The 20,678-nt window shown below is 45.3% G+C and overlaps 1 non-coding gene across 1 annotated transcript; it reads left to right on the top strand.

The window, feature by feature from the left end:
* The first annotated feature begins 17,710 nt into the window (after positions 1 to 17,710).
* On the top strand, positions 17,711 to 17,785 carry Trnaw-cca (transfer RNA tryptophan (anticodon CCA)). Its single transcript has one exon. It is a non-coding gene; the product is annotated as a tRNA-Trp (tRNA).
* Positions 17,786 to 20,678: the final 2,893 nt, after the last annotated feature.

The following is a 20,678-nucleotide window of genomic DNA, read 5'->3' as shown; positions in this document are numbered from 1 at the left end:
AAAGGGAAGCAGTGGTTGGGAAGGGAGTGAGACAGGGTCGTAGCCTATCCCCGATGTTATTCAATCTGTATATTGAGTAATCAGTAAACGAAAGAAAAGAAAAAATTTGTAGTAGGAATTAAAATCCATGGAGCAGAAATAAAAACTTTGAGGTTCACCGATGACATTGTAATTCTGTCAGAGACAGCAAAGGACCTGGAGGAACAGTTGAACGTAATGGAAAGAGTCTTGAAAGGAGGATATAAGGTGGACATCAACAAAAGCAAAATTAGGATAATGGAATGTAGTCGAAATAAGTCGGGTGATGCTGAGGGATTTAGGTTTGGAAATTAGACACTTAAAGTAGTAGATGAGTTTTGCTGTTTGGGAAGCAAAATAACCGATGATGGTCGAAGTAGCGAGGATATAAAATGTAGACTGGCTACGGCTAGGAAAGAGTTTCTGAAGAAGAGAAATTTGTTAACATCGAGTATAGATTTAAGTGTCAGGAAGTCGTTTCTGAAAGTGTTTGTATTATGGAGTGTAGCCATGTATGGAAGTGAAAGATGGGCGATAACTAGTTTAGACAAGAAGAGAATAGAAACTTTCGAAATGTGGCGCTACAGAAGAATGCTGAAGATTAGATGGGTAGATCATATAACTAATGAGGAGGTATTGAATAGGATTGGGGAGAAGAGGAGTTTGTGGCACAACTTGACCAAAGAAGGGATCGGTTGATAGGACATGTTCTGAGGCATCAAGTGATCACCAATTTAGTACTGGAGGGCAGCGTGGAGGGTAAAAATTGTAGAGGGAGACCAAGAGATGAATACACTAAGCAGAATCAGAAGGATGTGGGTTGCAGTAGGTAATGGGAGATGAAGAATCTTGCACAGAATAGTGTAGCATGGAGAGCTGCATCAAACCAGTCTCATGACTGAAGACCACAACAACAACATATCCAACCTTATTCCGTATTCACATAATTTGCGACTCTGACGAAAATATTTTCCACTCGTCTGATCCTCACTCAAATCCTCACATGTGCTCACTCAACAATTTCGTTCACGGATCATTATATTCGAAAACAACAGAGAATGAACAGCTTTCAGCAGAGATGATGCTTTTTTTAAATGAAATATCCAGCTAACAAAGTAACTGCGTGTTATAGTGGAAACTTCAAGGAATGTGCTTGTAGTGTCGAAGACGTCGATATTTAGCTGCCTTATGAGATCACTTAAATTCATTAGGTGTTGTAGAATTCTCGTACTGTGTGCAAAATCGATTTGCGTTGCACGAATCACACAAACAAGGAGTGATAGGGTGTAGCTACATGAGATCTCTTGTAAAGGTGATGATGTCAGTTTATTTTGGTTTAGCTTATATTAAATTCGCCTTTCGCTATTCCGTTACGCCATAAGTATGTTCCTGGTCGCTACAGCATACAAGGTAAAGTTAGTCGGATCGCGTTGCGTCGTTATTCACTAATGGGTCAGGTTTCAAATAAAAGGTAATACGGGGTGTTAAAGAAGTCTCTCCGCAGTGCCGTATGATTGTTAGCCACGCGTGCCGTATGATTGTTCTCCTGCCTGGGGTACTTCCCTTCAAGTGGACTGTCCCAACATTCCATTGTTTCGTTTATCTCAGCCAGCGTCAGCAGCATCGTTGGTGTGTGTCGTTACGTGTTGACGTGAACGTTTAAGTTTAGTTCCCTTGTTCGTTTGTTTCGTTTTTGTCACTGTCAAAATGCTAACGATTGAAGAACATGTGTTTTTAGTCGAACAAGTGTTCAAAGCTGGCGGTAAATCAACAGTTTCAGTTCGTCAAAGATTTAATTCAGTTTTCCCGGAGACAACGCTCCCACATCTCGTTACTGTGCGAGATTTGACTGACAAATTTCGAAGTATGGGTCCAGTGATAGATGCACGGAGAAGTGGTCGTCCTAGCATTTTGTCTGAGGTTAAACTACTCGATAGTTCTGATAAAATGTCCATGAGTCCGAACAAGTCAGTAAGAAAACTCGCCCAGGAAATCAATGTCAGTGTCGGAACGGCCCACACAGCTCTAAGGAAAAAATTAGAACTTTTCCCTTATAAAGTGACAGTCGCGCAAAAACTGAAAAACACTGATCATGGCAAGAGACTGCATTATTGTCAATGGTCCAAAAATTTCGTTCAACAAAATGGAAGGGACATTCTTAATGAAACGTTTTTCACTGATGTGGTGTGGTTCCATTTACACAGGTACATGAACTCGCAAAATTCTCGTGTGTGGCGTACTGCATATCCATTGTGTATTCATGAGGAACCACTTCATTATGTGAAAAGAGGAGTTTGGATTGCAATTTCCAGACGTCGGATTGTGGGTCCTATATTTTTCAGCTAAACAATAAACGCACAACGATACTGCAGTGATATTCTGTACCCATTCATAGGAGAACTTGTGTTAAGCTGAACGGTTATTTTCAACAAGATGCTGCAACCGCGAATACAGCTCGCGTTTCAATGTCATTGCTTGCTGATGTTTTTGGTGATCGCAAAATTTTACAGGGACTTTGGCCTCCGTGATCGCCTGACCTAACACCACCTGACTTTTTCTTCTGGGTGCAGCGGAAGCAACTGTCTATAAAAACCGTCCAAAACACATCGATGAATTGAAAACTGCAATATCCACTTCCACTGCTTCTGTTACAGAAGAAATGTCACAGCTTGTGTTTGGAAACTTGGTTAGACGAATTGAATTGCGTATTCAACAACAGCAGGCCGCGGTGGTCTAGCGGTTCTAGGCGCTCAGTCCGGAACCGCGTGACTGCTACGGTCGCAGGTTCGAATCCTGCCTCGGGCATGGATGTGTGTGCTGTCCTTAGGTTAGTTAGGTTTAAGTTGTTCTAAGTTCTAGGGGACTGATGACCACAGATGTTAAGTCCCATAGTGCTCAGAGCCATTTGATCCATTTTTTTTACTCAACAACAGGGGGGGGGGACACTTTCAACATTTAATGTGAAAATTTGTAAGTAAAAATTAATATTCAATAAATTAATAACTTGTATTTCACTGAGTTTCATTTCGGTACATTCACTGCGGAATACGGCACGCGCGGCTAACAATCATGCGGCACTCCGGAGGGACTTATTGAACACCCCCGTATTATTTATGAATTGGCCGTATTTCAACGTTCCTAGGAGAGTAGGGCAACGTATTACATCATCCACCGTCCTAGCTGTGAAATGACTATGACGGGAAAATCAGAGGAGTTCGAGCTCATACGCAGGCTCAACGATAGCCCTAGTACCCGCGCACCATTTACTCTTGGAACAGGGTAGTGAGTATAGCTTCTCCGTAACTGAAGCTCACTTCACTGAATGTTGAAAGGTGGCTTTCAGGGTGTAGGTTTCGACTGTTGACTATTCACATAGTGGGCGTGTGTCGTACAGCGGTCCTCGTACACAAGTGTACAGTCGTTCCTGCATCGAGAACATCGATCCTAGTTCCACAGTTAAAACTATACTCCGCAAGCCATCTTATGGTGTGGGATGGAGGGTACTCGGAGAATTACTGTCACTTTCCCGCTTCCCTGTTCCAGTCGCGAATGGTCCGAGTGTAGAACGATGATTGGTAACCCCCCTGTGAGCTCTGAGTTCAAACTTCTCTCATTTTATCTTCACGGTCTTTTCGCGAGATATCCTTGGTTGACCCTTCTAGGAACACACTCCCTCAGCATTTTAACTGTAGGCTACACCAGGCTGCTGAACGCTGCCTCTTGAGCGGCTGCCATTAGAGTTCGCTGTGCAGCTCTGCGGCGCTATCGCGTTTACTAAATGAAAACAATTTTTTTGTTTGTTCCCCCGTGCTCCACCCAGTTTTTGACAAGCCCCTATCCGGAGAGGATACGCAAGTGGAAATGAAAAACAGACATAAACAGCTGACTGGGTAGAGACTGTTGCATTACACACGACATAATGCTATAGAACATGCCCCAAATCTTTTGGACAAAAACTATGCACTTGGTAGTGCACCCTAAACCCTGGACTTTGAGGTAAGGAAATAATTTCTGCATGTTAAAATTAGTGTTTTTATTGACAAAGAAACTATCCTGTATCATCTATTCCTAATGGCTATGAAATGCCTGGGCTAGCAGGACAGAGCAGATTATGTTGTGGAAAGGGGCCAAAATAAGTTGCTGTCTGTTGCATTCAACATACAAACTTCATTTATCAGCACACAATATTACAACAAGGATGCAAAACACTAAAAACTTTAATCGACCTCCTTTGATTAACTTTAGATCGGCCGAAGGCAACACTCAAAATCCAAGACACAAGGCCTAAGCAAGAAATTGAAATACAAGGTTCTTCTGGAGGTTTCACCCAAAAATACTTTCTAAATCTTCAATCTAAACAGGCCGAAGGCCTTAGCAATTTAATTTTAATGGAATTTGGCTGGAGGCCGCATATTAAGCAATAATAAGAGCTTCAATCAAAAGGCAGAGGGCCTTATCTTAAAACATTTCATGCAAAATTCGGCTGAAGGCCCCATACAAAGCTTAACAATCTAATGCCTTAAGGGCAAGAAAAGAACATTAATTTAAGAGATATTGATACTCGGCTGAAGGCCACACATCAATCAAATAACTAAAACCCAAACAGGGAAATTACTATGTAACACACAAGGAACGGCGCTCAGAAGCTTCCAAGGGTCGGCCTGAGAGGGTAACACTAACGCCCGTTTGGGTGAGACAGGCAGCCTGTCCAACGACTTCTTCATCTGAAGGCAACCCAACCGACAGACAGACAGCCGACCGAGCAATCAACAAGATCAGTTTCGCTCCACGCAACCGGCAGAACGACACACAGAATATTGGTGCCCACAACGACCAACACCACCTCAGCTGTCGAACTACACGCCGCACTGGACAGCAACAACACGAGGAGGAAAATACACTGCCGAAAATTACGTCAACGACCAGGCCAGTAACCGGAACGTCAGCGGCCACAAGGCAGAAGATAGCGCTGGTCAACTTCAATAACGGGGACTAAACTAAGTTAAACTCCGCAGGAAGATGGTTGGAATCTTAGCCGACTTTAATACACACACGTTGCTGCTCGCGGGAATGTCCCAAAAGCGACAACCAGGATCAACCGAAGAAATGCAAACAGTTGAGGCTTGATAGTAGGTTAAGTGAGGACTCAACAATCATGTCCAACATCGGTGGGCGACGAACTTAGTAGCACCCCCAAGCAGCACCTCATACTGCAACCTCGCGCGCACACCGCTACCGCCCCCGGCCAGAGTGCGCGCGATGGAGACTTTCTTCCTGCTCCACGCCACCCGACCGACTCCCAGACCCGGAAATGGTGAAAGGACCAAATATACGTCGGCCGATGAGACGACCAACCGAACGACCAACCAACGGTCGTCCCGCTCCGATCTCCCTCCGTCGGACAGTTCGTGTGTGTAGCCAGCGGTCGGCGAGCACCGGCTGTCCGCGCCTCACCGGCGCTCCGTCCCCGACTTCACTGTTGCTGCGTCTCGACTGCGCTGCTGGTCCGTCTCCAACTGACTGCCAGACACACCACGACCCGGAAATGCTATCGGTCGCTCCAGAGATGGTACGACGATGCACTCATCAATACCCACTGCTGCTGCCGCTAACGGACAAGTAAGACAGGAAGTTAGTGATACCAGTAAATGGGAATAAGAAAACGAGGCGGCAGTACCGTAATGGAAGATCAAAAACAATAAACGGCATGAACACGAACCGTGCGCGGCTCAGGCTACTGTCAGTGTCAAATTGTACGCATTACAATGATGCGTACAATTTGGTTCATTCTCCAAACTATCCCTGTTCTCTGTTGTGTTTTGAGAAAGGCAGCTGGTACCCTAACAACCATTTCCTCTGGAGTTTCTACTGTATTTTCTACACCAACGATTTCCTGTACGCCCACAAGAAAAAAAAATCCGTAGCTATGAAGTCTAGCGTTCGCGTTGGCCAGGGGACATAAGCTCCCCTTTCCAGTGATGAGGGTTGCTCAGAATTGCTGGTGCATTGTAGTGTTGAAACAACTTACTAGGTGCAGTCTCCAACTATCTGAATAAACACAATGGAATATGCCACTTTCAGACGATCTTGTACTGAATCGAGTTCATAGTTTGTAAAAAGTATCGTTGCTGGTGATATGAGTGTTGCGTATTGTTTATCATCACTTGAGAGACAGCTGTTGTATTAGTTGTAAATACCCTCACAGTTGAAGGAGGCCTTATCCGTGAACGATAAAACAGTGGGACGTAATACCCTGAGGTGGCCCATGGTCAAGACACTGGGCTCGGCTCCTTTCCGCGAATGCTTCGGTTCAGATCCCTACCCAGTCATCCATATTTAGGTTTTCCGAAGTTACTGTAAATCACTTAATGTGATTCCAGTACTGCCCTTTGAAAAAAAGCTCATCCGATTTTCTTCCGATCCCTTATCACTTCCAGCTTATCCTTTCTTCACTTATGGCTACGTATTTTCGCGACGTTAAATCGTATCTTACTACCATGAAATGAGGGTGTGACTAGGGCCTGCAAATTTTTACTGTACGTCATTCCGGCGACTTGGGTGTCGATGAGGATGAAATGATGGTGAAGGCAACATAACACCCAGTCCCTGAGCAGAGAAAATCTCCGACCCCGCCGGGAATCGGACCCGGGCCCCTCGCATGGCTTTCTGCCACGCTGACCACCTTTTTGTGGCGGGGCGAGATTCGAATCTGGGTCTCCTGCTTACTTTTCTTTCGATAACCACTATTTTTATATTTACTGGCCCATTAAGCGTACTTACCAAACCAAAAAAAAGCAACAATAACCATAGGAGGCACCGCCACTTGTGACCCTTCCAAACAGAAATAAACCGAAATGAGATTTTCACTCTGCAGCGGAGTGTGCGCTGATATGAAACTTCCTGGCAGATTAAAACTGTGTCACCGACCAAGACTCGAACTCGGGACCGTTGCCTTTCGCGGGCAACTGATCTACCATCTGAGCAACCGAAGCATGACTCACGCCCGGTACTCACAGCTTTACTCTGCCAGTAGCAAGGTAGGAGAGCAGATACTGGCAGCAGTAAAGCTGTGAGTACCGGGCGTGAGTCGTGCTTCGGTAGCTCAGATGGTAGAGCACTTGCCCGCGAAAGGCAAAGGTCCCGAGTTCGAGTCTTGGTCGGTCACACAGTTTTACATCCTAACTACAGGCAAACCTCCCTTCCCCCCCCCCCCCACCCCCACCTAAGGAAACGAAACTAAGGTAACTAAAAGGAGCAATCGTTTGAGCGCCGGCCGGCCGAGCGGTTCTAGGCGCTTCAGTCTGGAACCGCGCGACCGCTACGGCCGCAGGTTCGAATCCTGCCTCGGGCATGGATGTGTGTGATGTCCTTAGGTTAGTCAGGTTTAAGTAGTTCTGATTTCTAGGGGACTGATGACCTCCGATGTTAAGTCCCATAGTGCTCAGAGCCATTTTGATTGAGCGCCAATCCTTAAGGGCGAAAGGAATGAGGGATTGCAGGTGCCAATAAGCATGAAACATGTTTTTATGTATTTTTGTTATATATATATATATATATATATATATATATATATATATATATATATATATATATATATATATACAACTGCGTATGGGCCGTTGTGAAAGAGGTGTTGTAGAGCCTGTCCTCGAAACCAGATGAGTGCGTGGTGTTTCACAGGAGTAGTGTGAGGTCTGGGTCAACAGTAGCATCTCCGGGTAACCGTCGTTGATGGGGCATGGAGGTAGCAGCCCACGATGTCTGTTTTCTGTATGTCCTATCCCTCCCTATGTTGGAAAACGAAAACGAAACAACAGGAATTATTTATTCACTTTGTTACTTTTGATTACGGCATTACTTAATAAATCTACATACTACTGTCTTTCACTCTGAAGAAAAAAAATGATAGTGATAGGGTAAAATGCATCGTTTCAAATTCCTGTAGTGAGGAAAGCACAACTGTAAGTCCGTCTTCGTACAAGATGCTCGAGGTTCAAAATGGCTCTGAGCACTATGGGACTTCACTTCTGAAGGTCATCAGTCCGCTAGAACTTAGAACTACTAACTAACCTAAGGACATCCACTGTGTAGACATCACAGATAAACAGGGTGATTCTGTGATGTCATAAACTTTCAAGAATGATAGAGAAGGGTAAATGTATGAATCCGAGGTAAGAGACCCTGGTCCGCAAACGACCGCGTCGGTAGTTGCGAGCGAAAAGTTTTCTGATGCCTGTAACAGTGAAATGAATGTACTGGTACTGTTGTTGCTAAGATTGTAGGGTAGGCAACTTTCAGAGGTGGTAGCATGGAAAAGAAAGGAAAAAAATGTGTCAAGTAAATATGGCCTCTAAATTGTATACCTTAAGAGCCATGAGCACTTGTTCATCTTCGATACGGTAAAACACATCTCTTCTACTAAACAAGTATATTTTGTGCATTTATGCCAACATTTACTTGACATTTTTTCTTGATTTGGCCTTTACTAGCTCCTCCAAAAATATAGAAACCAAGGAGCTAGCAGCAGAAGAGATGTTTCAAAGTAACGAAGATGAACAAATGCTCATAGCTCGTAAGGTATGCATTGCAGTGCCCACGTTTCCTACGCTTTTTTTAATTGCTTTGGTCTATACTACCAACTCCGAAAGTTGCCTACCCTGCAGTTTCAGCAACAACGGTACTGGTAATTGTATTCCACTGTCAGCTGTATCAGAACGATTTTCGCTTATAATTTTCAATTCGCTCGTTTTCAGACCAGGCTTCTGTATTTCAAAGTGATATATTTACCATTCCCCATCATCCCTGAAAGTTTGTAAGATCATCAAGGAATCATCCTGTATATGTTCTGACGGGTTCGTGCCGATTACCCTCCTCAAAAACTTCTAAAAATCCCAGTCTCTGCCTTCGCCTACAATTTTACGCTCTAAGGCTCCCTGTAGTACCATGGAAGTGAGTCTCTGGTGTCGGAACACACGTCCTATCATTCTATTCGTTTTTGTAGTTAGTGTTTTACACATATTCCTTTTCCCGCCGATTCCTTTGAAAAACTCATTATTTATTCTCTGTAAGTCCGTCTTTGTACAAGATGCTCGAGGTTCAAAATGGCTCTGAGCACTATGGGACTTAACTTCTGAGGTCATAAGTCCCCTGGAACTTAGAACTACTTAAACCTAACTAACCTAAGGACATCACACACTTCCATGCCCGAGGCAGGATTCGAACCTGCGACCCTAGCGGTCACGCGGCTCCAGACTGTAGCGCCTAGAACCGCTCGGCCACCCCGGCCGGCGATGCTCGAGGGATTTCAATGTAAAGTGTAAAATTAAAAAATCCTTCAGCCGTCTATATTTTGAACGTAATTTATTTACGGAACCAGTTTCGACGTTTTACTACGATAAAGATGGCATAGTGAAACACCGGAACTGGTCCCATAAATAGATTATGTTCAAAATATGGACGGCTGAAGATGTTTTTAATTTTGCATTTCATTATTTATTTATCAGTTCACTTAGTTTACAACATGATTGTGTAATATCACATTTCAGACGCTTCGACTCTCATCTTTTTCATTTTTCGAAAGTGCTGGAAGTAATCTGTCATGTTCATAACTCACTGAATCTAGTCAACTTAGCTTCTTAAAAATAACGTAGATGCCGGAACTTATTCCGCAAATGTTGGACATCTACCAACACTGGTTTCCGTTGTCTCAAAATGTTGTTCCTGTGGTGCTTTATGGGATGGAACTTTGCACATGTGTTATATTGATGGCACACTTTATTTGAATACCACGTTAAATCCTCTGGGATTACTACGATATTGCACAGCTAGTTAACAATATCGCGTCCCCGAACAGCTCGACTCAGTATAACCAACGCCAAATGTGTTTCCATTCGCTTCTACTGCAGATTGTACGTCATAGCTCACTCTCAACGAGCTTACGTCAGGGTCGCTTTTCAAGAAATTCCGATGGGCCGTAGAGCTAAAATATGAAAATCCGGCAGTTCAAAGACGTGCGTCACGACAATAAATCCTCTCAAGAACGCTAAACGAAAAGCGCGGCGGCGCAGTAGCTGCTTGCAACTCCGCGCTATTTTCTCGGCTAATGCGACCTTAATTTCCATCATATGTGTATTTTCGTCATGTGAAAACGCTTTTAGCTGTCAGAGGGAAGCGGATGTATGAAAATATTCTAAGCTGGGACGTCTTAAAATTCCTGAAGAGAGGACTCGCTTTCCGAACCACGGTTTCGGCACTGGTCTCGAGGACGAAAAGTTACAAGGTTTCTAGCAAAGTGACATTTTCCTTGTTCTCCGTGTTTTATTTTGAGAATATTGTGGGCTATCTCTGAAATATCTCGGATTCAGTTTCCAAACATGAGCTGAGGGGAACAGTGATTAAGGCACTAAACTTACGTAGATGCTCCGTCGCAAAATTGGTTCATTCCACTTTTGGATTGCCACAGAACGAACATTGTATCAAAACAATCATCCAAATGTTCACCCAAAGGTAATAAAACGCTCTATTGAGCGTATTCAGCCACATAGAAATTGTCATCACTGCTAACGCCATTGTATTCTCCAGCAACAGTAAAGTACCCTCTGGATAGGGTAAAGAGGAGGAAAATTAGTGTTTAACGTCCCGTCGACAACCAGGTCATTAGAGACGGAGCGCAAGCTCGGGTGAGGGAAGGATGGGGAAGGAAATCGGCCGTGCCCTTTCAAAGGAACCATCCCGGCATTTGCCTGAAGCGATTTAGGGAAATCACGGAAAACCTAAATCAGGATGGCCGGAGACGGGATTGAACCGTCGTCCTCCCGAATGCGAGTCCAGTGTGCTAACCACTGCGCCACCTCGCTCGGTCTGGATAGGGTAGCATATTCAATCAAATACCAATAGCGACATTTCAAATACAACATCCAAAGACACTGTTACATATTGTTTCCAACGAGCATTCATCAACGACGTTGGGAGACACTCTGTATATTGACTAGTAATTTCAATGAAATCCCACAAGAATTAGTAACTGAAAAAAAAAAAATCTCGCCGCGCTTCACTGTTACATGCCGCGCAATAACACGTCCGGAAAAATTCACTATCACCTTCTGTGTGATTAGGAAAATGACTAACTGTTACTTTGTTGGTACTAACCACGGGACAGCTTGAGACAAGCAGAGAAGTGGTAGGAGAAAGTAAGAAGTACTGTCAACTTGCATCTACTGTGACAAGGGTTGTTGTCCATGATACTGCGTCGCTGTTGTGGCTCCTCGACTCAACCACTTACAGTCATCAAACATACAATAACACAATACTTGTAATACAATACAAGAATCACGGCCGGCCGGAGTGGCCGAGCGGTTCTAGGCGCTACAGTTTGGAACCGCGCGACCGCTACGGTCGCCAGTTGAACCATTTTTGAATACAGTTTCCCTAACTTTATCGAGTGAAGATTCGAAAGAACACTTTTGCATTGGATCACATTAGGGTGATCCTTATTTGTTCGAATTTCGCATTTATTCATGCACACCCCTAGTTTTTCCCCTTTTGTTTTAAGAGGAATTTTAAGACTTACAATACTGAAACTGAAGACGAGGAACCCATGCTATAGTAGCCGATAAGTTGCCTCTTGTCACCATATGTTGTTTATTACTGCTTATGAGGGTCCTTGACTGATATCGTATTTCAAAATGAAATTTTCTCTTTTCAGTGGAGTGTGCGTTGATATGTATCTTCCTGGCACATTAATTTTATGTGCCGCACCGAGACCCGAACTCAAATCCTTTGCCTTTCGCGGGCAAGTGCTCTGACGACTGACCTACCCAAGGATGTCTCGCGACCCTTCCTCATAGCTGTATTTCCACCAATACCTTGTCTGCTGCCTTTCGAACTTCATTAGCACTCCTGGAAGAAAGGATATTTCCGAGACATGGCACAACCGCAGCCTTGGGGATACTTCCAGAATGAAATTTTGGCACTGCATCTGAGTGATGATTTCATTTCAGTGGGTGATAAGCTGAGGAAATAAAGTACAGATTTAGATTTTTTAAAAATAAGGTTAATTTACATTCGGAATCCAATACGTCCTACCTTAGTGCCGAAGAGGCTACGATAAGTGTTAAGGTGACCTGTCATTCTTGCTTCCAAGAGTGATACTCCTGCCAGTTTCGCAGGAGAAATTCTGCGAAGTTTTGAAGGTAGGAGACGAGGTAATGACGGAAGTAAAGTTGTGAGGACGTGTCGTGAGTCGTGCTTGTGTAGCTTAGCCGATAGAGCACTTGCCCGCGAAGGTCTCGAGTTCGGGTCTCGGTCCGGCGCATAAAACTAATGTGTCGAGGACTTACATTACAGAATTCATTCCACTGCAGAATGAAAATTTCATAGCAGTCAACCCGCATAAGCAGTAATAAACAACACGTTGTGACATGATGCAACTTCTCAACCAAGTTGTTCGATGGCTGTGGTCATGCATACTTGATAAAGCATCGAAATTACATGTTCACCACTAACTTTATAATCGGTTAATGTTTCTCTTTGATATCAGTATTATCTTACACTTGTTTACATTTAAAGAAAGCTGCCATTCATTAACTGCGATAGATATTTTGTTCAAGTCTTCCTTCATTTCATTACGATCGTCCAACTGGATGCATTCCTGTAGAAAACATGGCTGGAAATCCTGGTTAATCTTCAGTGAATATTGCAAACTTCAGAAGTTCTGTAACACTTACCTTGGGACGCAGTCGTTGTTACATTCGTTTCTGTAGAACATTAACTATTCGGTTCTGGGGTCTGTTAGTCAAATATTCATAGAGCTTCTCATAAATAAGACGATACAATCGTATCTTGGTGGTGTAGACGTGATACATTGTGGTACAGTGTCAGACGCCTTTCGGATATCTAGTAAGACAGAATATTCCAATTCATCCTCATCACCATGGTGAACAATACAAAAGTGCTCTGGTGGCCATCATCGATTAAAATATACAGATGGCTCCAAGACAAGAGAAGGCACTAGCTTCGCTTACTTCCTCGAAGAATACGCTATCTTGGGCTATGTATAAGCTCCCGCGGAAGCCACCATCTTTACTGCCGAAGGTCTTGCGATCAAGGAGGCCCTTACATATGCGGCAAATCAGTTCGACAAAGATTCAAGGCGTTCACTGGAAAATCTAGAAAAACAGCATAAGAAGTGACACGAGACTCTCTCAGTTTAATACCATGGTCAGATTAACGTTCATATTTTAGGTCATGATCTCAGTGTTCCCCAGTACTACATTTGCTATATGTCGTTTATGACGTTTTTGCATGAGGAAATTGTGGACAGAATTTTCTTATAACTGCATTTCTAACCTGTAGAGAACTTGCACCTGAGGGACTGTCGTGGAGGCAACAGAGAACAGGGAGAGAGAGTGGATTGGGGGCCACATGTTCTGAGTGTAGCGACCAGGCTGTGTGGGTGATTCTGGGAAGCAGTACATGCAGAGGCACTTCTGGCCGGAGCAATTTCTTCGTTCTGCCGGTTCGCAAAACGTTTCACCTGGGCCAGGTGGCAGTCCATCGTGAAGGCAGCCAGTTGGCGAAAAGACGGTGGAGGAAGCCATTTAAGAGAGATTGCAGTAAACTGAGCCTTTGTGCAAACCGTTGAGAAGGTCATGAAACTCCATGCATTCTCATGTTAGGAGCAGTTGGTGTATGTTTTTAATGGAAGCAAGACTGTAACTCCCTGTTGACAGAAAGTCGCCAGGTTCCTTTAGAGAGCGGCAAGAACATATATTTCATGGGACTGAAGTTCTGGGAAGCTTAACAGCCCTCTTCCAGGAACTGGAAATGGCTGGCCTAAAAAGATAAGATCTCTCGGCAAATGAGGGCCATGCTTGCCGTGAGAATGGCATCTCCCTAGTCTAAAACCTTCCTTTTTCAGACAAGAGAGATTCAGAGTCACTGATTAGCTCCTCTCGGGATACAGAGGGTGGAGGCTTGCTACTCAAGAGTGGGAACCCTGGTGCTGTGTCTGGATTGGCTACCAGGCCAACAGAACAGTCAAGAGGGGAGATTCAGTGAGTAGAGGGTAGTTCGATTGGTTTGTGCAGTGTGGGGGCAGTTTCGTTTGTGCTAATTTGGCTCACATATTTTGGGTAAGTGGTTGTGATTCTTGGCTTTCTTCATTTTCTGGTTCTCCCCTTCAGGTCTTTCCCTAGTGGGTGAGACTTGTGTCCTGTCTCTTGTGGTGGGCTATGAGCCGGTGGTAGCTTTCAATTGTACCGACAGTGGAATTGCCTATCATCTCGGACATATCGTGTGTCACGAGGGTAAACTTATTCGTCCTGAGTTGGTCGTCTGACATTTGACCATTTCAGCATGCACAGTCGTGCCTGAGAGTCAAATAGGTTCGACCAGACCAGCGAACAGGTGCACCTCATACTGAAATCTGCCGAGAATTCAGGGCTCTGACTTGTTTCTGGCGTGCTGATAATCAGTTTGCAAATTTTCATGGACGCGTCAGAACATCATCACAGCTGCTGCAGTGCGCCGTTCCTCGCCCAGCTTGTCGTTTTCTGCTGCCAGCTGAAATTTGGCAATTTTTGGAAAGGTCTTATGGGACCAAACTACTAAGGTCATCGGCCACTAAGCCTACACACTACTTAATCTAACATAAACGAACTTACGCTATGGACAACACACACCCATGCCCGTGGGAGGACTCACACCTCCGACGGGGGGAGCCGCACAGACCGTGACAAGGCGCCTCAAATCGCGCGGCTACCCCGCGCGGCGCTGCCACCTGAATCAGGGCGGAAGGGTTAAGTACTGGTCCACTGGCGTAGTGCTGTTAGACGAGATTCACAGCTCCCTGTTCTCAAACGAACCATGTTTTGTGGTACATAGTTGGGCGTCACAGTGGATTCATGTAAACAAAGTCAGATTCCGTTGAAAAAGAGTTTAATTAAGGGAAGAACTTGTACAGCTTCAACCGCAATGTATGCTTTGCCAATCAAACACCATCCCTTTTCTGATTAGTGTTTGTCATTTTTGTGTAAGATTTATCAGCTAGTTATAGCTGCAAAAGCATTATATACGGATGACCTTAAGCCCTCTAGAAGGAAATTAGAATTATGTATTAATACCTTCAGCTGCTGACGGGCGTTGATATGTATCAACGGGGACAGGTGAAAATGTGTACCCCGGCCGGGTCTCGAAGCCGGAATCTCCTGCTTACATGGGAGACGCTCTACCCTTTTTAAAAAAAAAAAAAAAAATTTCGTTCGCTTTCGTTCGTTACATCTACTAGGGGCGGACGTCGTAAGACACCCGTTTTAAGTTCGTTGTTGATCGATTAACTCGTTTTTTCTTATTACAGAGGGCAGTTAAGCCTCTGGCGGAACACGCTGAGCTACCGTGCCGGCCATCTGAGTTACCGAGGACACAGAGGACAGTGCGACTGCAGAAACTATCTCGTGCACGCCTCACGCGAGACCCACATTCTCACCTTCCATGGCCACACACTACATTCGTAGTGTCCCACTTCAACACACTCATTACTCGTGGAAGACATTCTTACCAAGTCCCTTAAGAGTTCGGGAAATATGTGTGCATCCGCACAGAAGAGGAAGGTCATGGCCGGTATCGTCAGAACTACACTCCTGGAAATTGAAATAAGAACACCGTGAATTCATTGTCCCAGGAAGGGGAAACTTTATTGACACATTCCTGGGGTCAGATACATCACATGATCACACTGACAGAACCACAGGCACATAGACACAGGCAACAGAGCATGCACAATGTCGGCACTAGTACAGTGTATATCCACCTTTCGCAGCAATGCAGGCTGCTATTCTCCCATGGAGACGAACGTAGAGATGCTGGATGTAGTCCTGTGGAACGGCTTGCCATGCCATTTCCACCTGGCGCCTCAGTTGGACCAGCGTTCGTGCTGGACGTGCAGACCGCGTGAGACGACGCTTCATCCAGTCCCAAACATGCTCAATGGGGGACAGATCCGGAGATCTTGCTGGCCAGGGTAGTTGACTTACACCTTCTAGAGCATGTTGGGTGGCACGGGATACATGCGGACGTGCATTGTCCTGTTGGAACAGCAAGTTCCCTTGCCGGTCTAGGAATGGTAGAACGATGGGTTCGATGACGGTTTGGATGTACCGTGCACTATTCAGTGTCCCCTCGACGATCACCAGTGGTGTACGGCCAGTGTAGGAGATCGCTCCCCACATCATGATGCCGGGTGTTGGCCCTGTGTGCCTCGGTCGTATGCAGTCCTGATTGTGGCGCTCACCTGCACGGCGCCAAACACGCATACGACCATCATTGGCACCAAGGCAGAAGCGACTCTCATCGCTGAAGACGACACGTCTCCATTCGTCCCTCCATTCACGACTGTCGCGACACCACTGGAGGCGGGCTGCACGATGTTGGGGCGTGAGCGGAAGACGGCCTAACGGTGTGCGGGACCGTAGCCCAGCTTCATGGAGACGGTTGCGAATGGTCCTCGCCGATACCCCAGGAGCAACAGTGTCCCTAATTTGCTGGGAAGTGGCGGTGCGGTCCCCTACGGCACTGCGTAGGATCCTACGGTCTTGGCGTGCATCCGTGCGTCGCTGCGATCCGGTCCCAGGTCGACGGGCACGTGCACCTTCCGCCGACCACTGGCGACAACATCGATGTACTGTGGAGACCTCCCGCCCCACGTGTTGAGCAATTCGGCGGTACGTCCACCCGGCCTCCCGCATGCCCACTATACGCCCTCGCTCAAAGTCCGTCAACTGCACATACGGTTCACGTCCACGCTGTCGCGGCATGCTACCAGTGTTAAAGACTGCGATGGAGCTCCGTATGCCACGGCAAACTGGCTGACACTGACGGCGGCGGTGCACAAATGCTGCGCAGCTAGCGCCATTCGACGGCCAACACCGCGGTTCCTGGTGTGTCCGCTGTGCCGTGCGTGTGATCATTGCTTGTACAGCCCTCTCGCAGTGTCCGGAGCAAGTATGGTGGGTCTGACACACCGGTGTCAGTGTGTTCTTTTTTCCATTTCCAGGAGTGTATATACTTACATGGATATTGTGTCTGTTCTTTCGGACATATCCGAAAGAACAGGCACCATTGATGATCGGCAGCCATGTAGAACGAAATTAGAATTATATATTAATACCAGAATGAGAATTTCACTCTGCAGCGGAGTGTGCGCTGATATGAAACTTTCCTGGCAGATTAAAACTGTGTGCACGACCGAGACTCGAACTCGGGACCTTTGCCTTACGCGGGCAAGTGCTCTACCAACTGAGCTACCGAAGCACGACTCACGCCCGGTACTCACAGCTTTACTTCTGCCAGTACCTCGTCTCCTACCTTCCAAACTTTACAGAAGCTCTCCTGCGAAACATGCAGAACTAGCACTCCTGAAAGAAAGGAAAGAAAGGCAAAGGCCCCGAGTTCGAGTCTCGGTCGGGCACACAGTTTTAATCTGCCAGGAAAGTTTCATATCAGCGCACACTCCGCTGCAGAGTGAAAATCTCATTCTGGAAACATCCCCCAGGCTGTGGCTAAGCCATGTCTCCGCAATCTCCTTTCTTTCAGGAGTGCTAGTTCTGCAAGTTTCGCAGGAGAGCTTCTGTAAAGTTTGGAAGGTAGGAGACGAGGTAGTGGCAGAAGTAAAGCTGTGAGTACCGGGCGTGAGTCGTGCTTCGGTAGCTCAGTTGGTAGAGCACTTGCCCGCCAAAGGCAAAGGCCCCGAGTTCGAGTCTCGGTCGGGCACACAGTTTTCATCTGCCAGGAAAGTTTTATATATTAATACATTTTCTCCTGTCCCCGTTGATGTACAGGATGAGTCACCTAACATTACCGCTGGATATATTTCGTAAACCACATCAAATACTGACGAATCGATTCCACAGACCGAATGTGAGGAGAGGGGCTAGTGTAATTGGTTAATACAAACCATAAAAAATGCACGGAAGTATGTTTTTTAACACAAACCTAAGTTTTTTTAAATTGAACCCCGTTAGTTTTGTTAGCACATCTGAACATATAAACAAATACGTAATCAGTGCCATTCGTTGCATTGTAAAATGTTAATTATATCCGGAGATTTGTAACCTAAAGTTGACGCTTGAGTACCACTCCTCCGCTGTTCGATCGTGTGTATCGGAGAGCACCGAATTACGTAGGGATCCAAAGGGAACGGTGATGGACCTTAGGTTCAGAAGAGACTGGAACAGCACATTACGTCCACATGCTAACACCTTTTTCACTGACGCACATGTACATTTCCATGAGGGGTGAGGTACACGTACACACGTGGTTTCCGTTTTCGATTACGGAGTGGAATAGAGTGTGTCCCCACATGTCAGGCCAATAGATGTTCAATGTGGTGGCCATCATTTGCTGCACACAATTGCAATCTCTGGCGCAATGAAAGTCGTACACGCCGCAGTACATCTGGTGTAATGTCGCCACAGGCTGCCACAATACGTTGTTTCATATCCTCTGGGGTTGTAGGCACATCACGGTACACATTCTCCTTTAACGTACCCCACAGAAAGATGTCCAGAGGTGTAAGATCAGGAGAACGGGCTGGCCAATTTATGCGTCCTCCACGTCATGGTAATGTACATGTGCGTCAGTGAAAAAGACCAATAAAAAGGTGTTAGCATGTGGACGTAATGTGCAGTTCCAGTCTCTTCTGTACCTAAGGTCTATCACCGTTCCCTTCGGATCCCTACGTAATTCGGTGCTCTCCGATACACACGATCGAACAGCGGAGGAGTGGTACTCAAGCGTCAACTTTAGGTTACAATATCTCCGGATGTAATTAACATTTTACAATGCAACAAACGGCACTGATTACGTATTTGTTTATATGTTCAGATGTGCTAGCAAAAATAACGTGGTTCCATTTAAAAAAACGTAGGTTTGTGTTAAAAAACATACTTCCGTGCATTTTTGTTTGGTTTGTATTAAACAATTACACTAGCGCCTCTCCTCACGTTCGGTCTGTGGAATCGGTTCGTCAGTATTTGATGTGGTTTACGAAATGTATCCAGCGGTAACGTTAAGTGACTCACCCTGTATATCAAGGCCCGTCAGCAGCTGAAGGTATTAATATATGTATAATCCTAATAAAATGATTATTAAAACTTGTCATTATTTTGTAAATTTAAATGCGCCACTGTTCTCATTCATACTCCCTCAACTATCGGCTGTTTTTATTTATTGTGGTGGTACGTGGGTACAGCGGCAATTAATTAATTAATTAGATTATTCATTTGTTTTCTGAAAATAACTGCAAGTACAGACAACGAAAGTGCCATGAGTAATTTGATTAATATCATAAATATTAATTAATGGCGTAAATCATGATTTCAAGGTTATTAAGAAGATAATGCTATTCTTTGTGTAAAGATAACAGCATTTGGTACCACTCAGACGTACATTTATGATTATAACAAGTAACGGTTTGCAAGCAGTGGGACTCCAGTAACTGCCATGTGTGTAGCATACCTAAATTAATCTACCAGTGTGAATGCCAATATAAAAGATGGAGTTACTACGGATCAAGGGTCAGTCTGGTAGCTCATACACCGAGTTGGTGGTCCACCTGGCGAAATGTAGTGTCATTCATGGCCAATTTTCTTCACCTTTCTACAACATACGAATTTCGTTGCTCGCGTAAATAAGCAAGTGTTTCAAGAATAATCGAGGATGTGGCAGACCTCACAACAATCGAAAGGAAAAAAATTATGCAGCAATATAGCAGAGCATTCCGCTAAAAATCTGGTGTTCATAAATAAAACTCTCTAATGTAACACCACGACTACACTATCCAGTTACAATAACGTGCTGCCGGCCGGGGTGGCCGAGCGGTTCTAGGCGCTACAGTCGGGAAACGCGCGACCGCTAGGGTCGCAGGTTTCGAATCCTGCCTCGCGCATGGATGTGTGTGATGTCCTTAGGTTAGTTAGGTTTAAGTAGTTCTAAGTTCTAGGGGACTGATGACCTCAGAAGTTAAGTCCAATAGTGCTCCGAGCCATTTGAACCATTTGAACTAACATGTCCACCTTTCAAAGACGTGAATAACCAGCTTTTCGAACCCAGACGAGCAGGAAGAGCGTCAGTGAGGTTCTGGAAGGTACAGACAGGGATGTAGAGCCATGCCGACTCCAGTGCCTTGACAGCTGCGTTAGGTTTCACTGTTGAGGACCCATGGTGGGTACAACCCGATCGAAGGGATCACACAGATTCTCGATTGGATTTCAATCGGGGAGTTTCGTGGCCAGGTGAGTACGGTAAACTCATGCTGATGTTCTTAGAACCAGTTACGTACTCTGACAGCTTTGTGACACGTTGCATTGTCCTCGTAGCAGATCGTGTCGTGCCGAGGAAAAACTAGCTGCATTTAGATGTGTGCAAGGTTCCCAAGGCTAGATACATGCGTTGATCCATTGTGCTTTCCAAAATAAGGAGACCACCCAGGGAATGCCAAGAAAATATTCCTCGGATCATAACGCTTTCTCCTCCAGCCTGGACGCCGCCGACGATTGTTGCAGGGTTTTTGCTTGCAAACGTTTCACGCACTACACGCTGACGTCCATCTGTCCGATGGAGCAGGAAAGGTGATTCATCTGAAAAGGCCACCAGTCGCCACTCGC

The sequence above is a fragment of the Schistocerca nitens genome, chromosome 1 (genome assembly GCF_023898315.1).
Source record: "Schistocerca nitens isolate TAMUIC-IGC-003100 chromosome 1, iqSchNite1.1, whole genome shotgun sequence".
NCBI lineage: Eukaryota > Metazoa > Arthropoda > Insecta > Orthoptera > Acrididae > Schistocerca > Schistocerca nitens.
The sequence above is the reverse complement of the archived record's forward strand: the minus strand, read 5'-3'. Positions and strand labels throughout refer to the sequence as shown.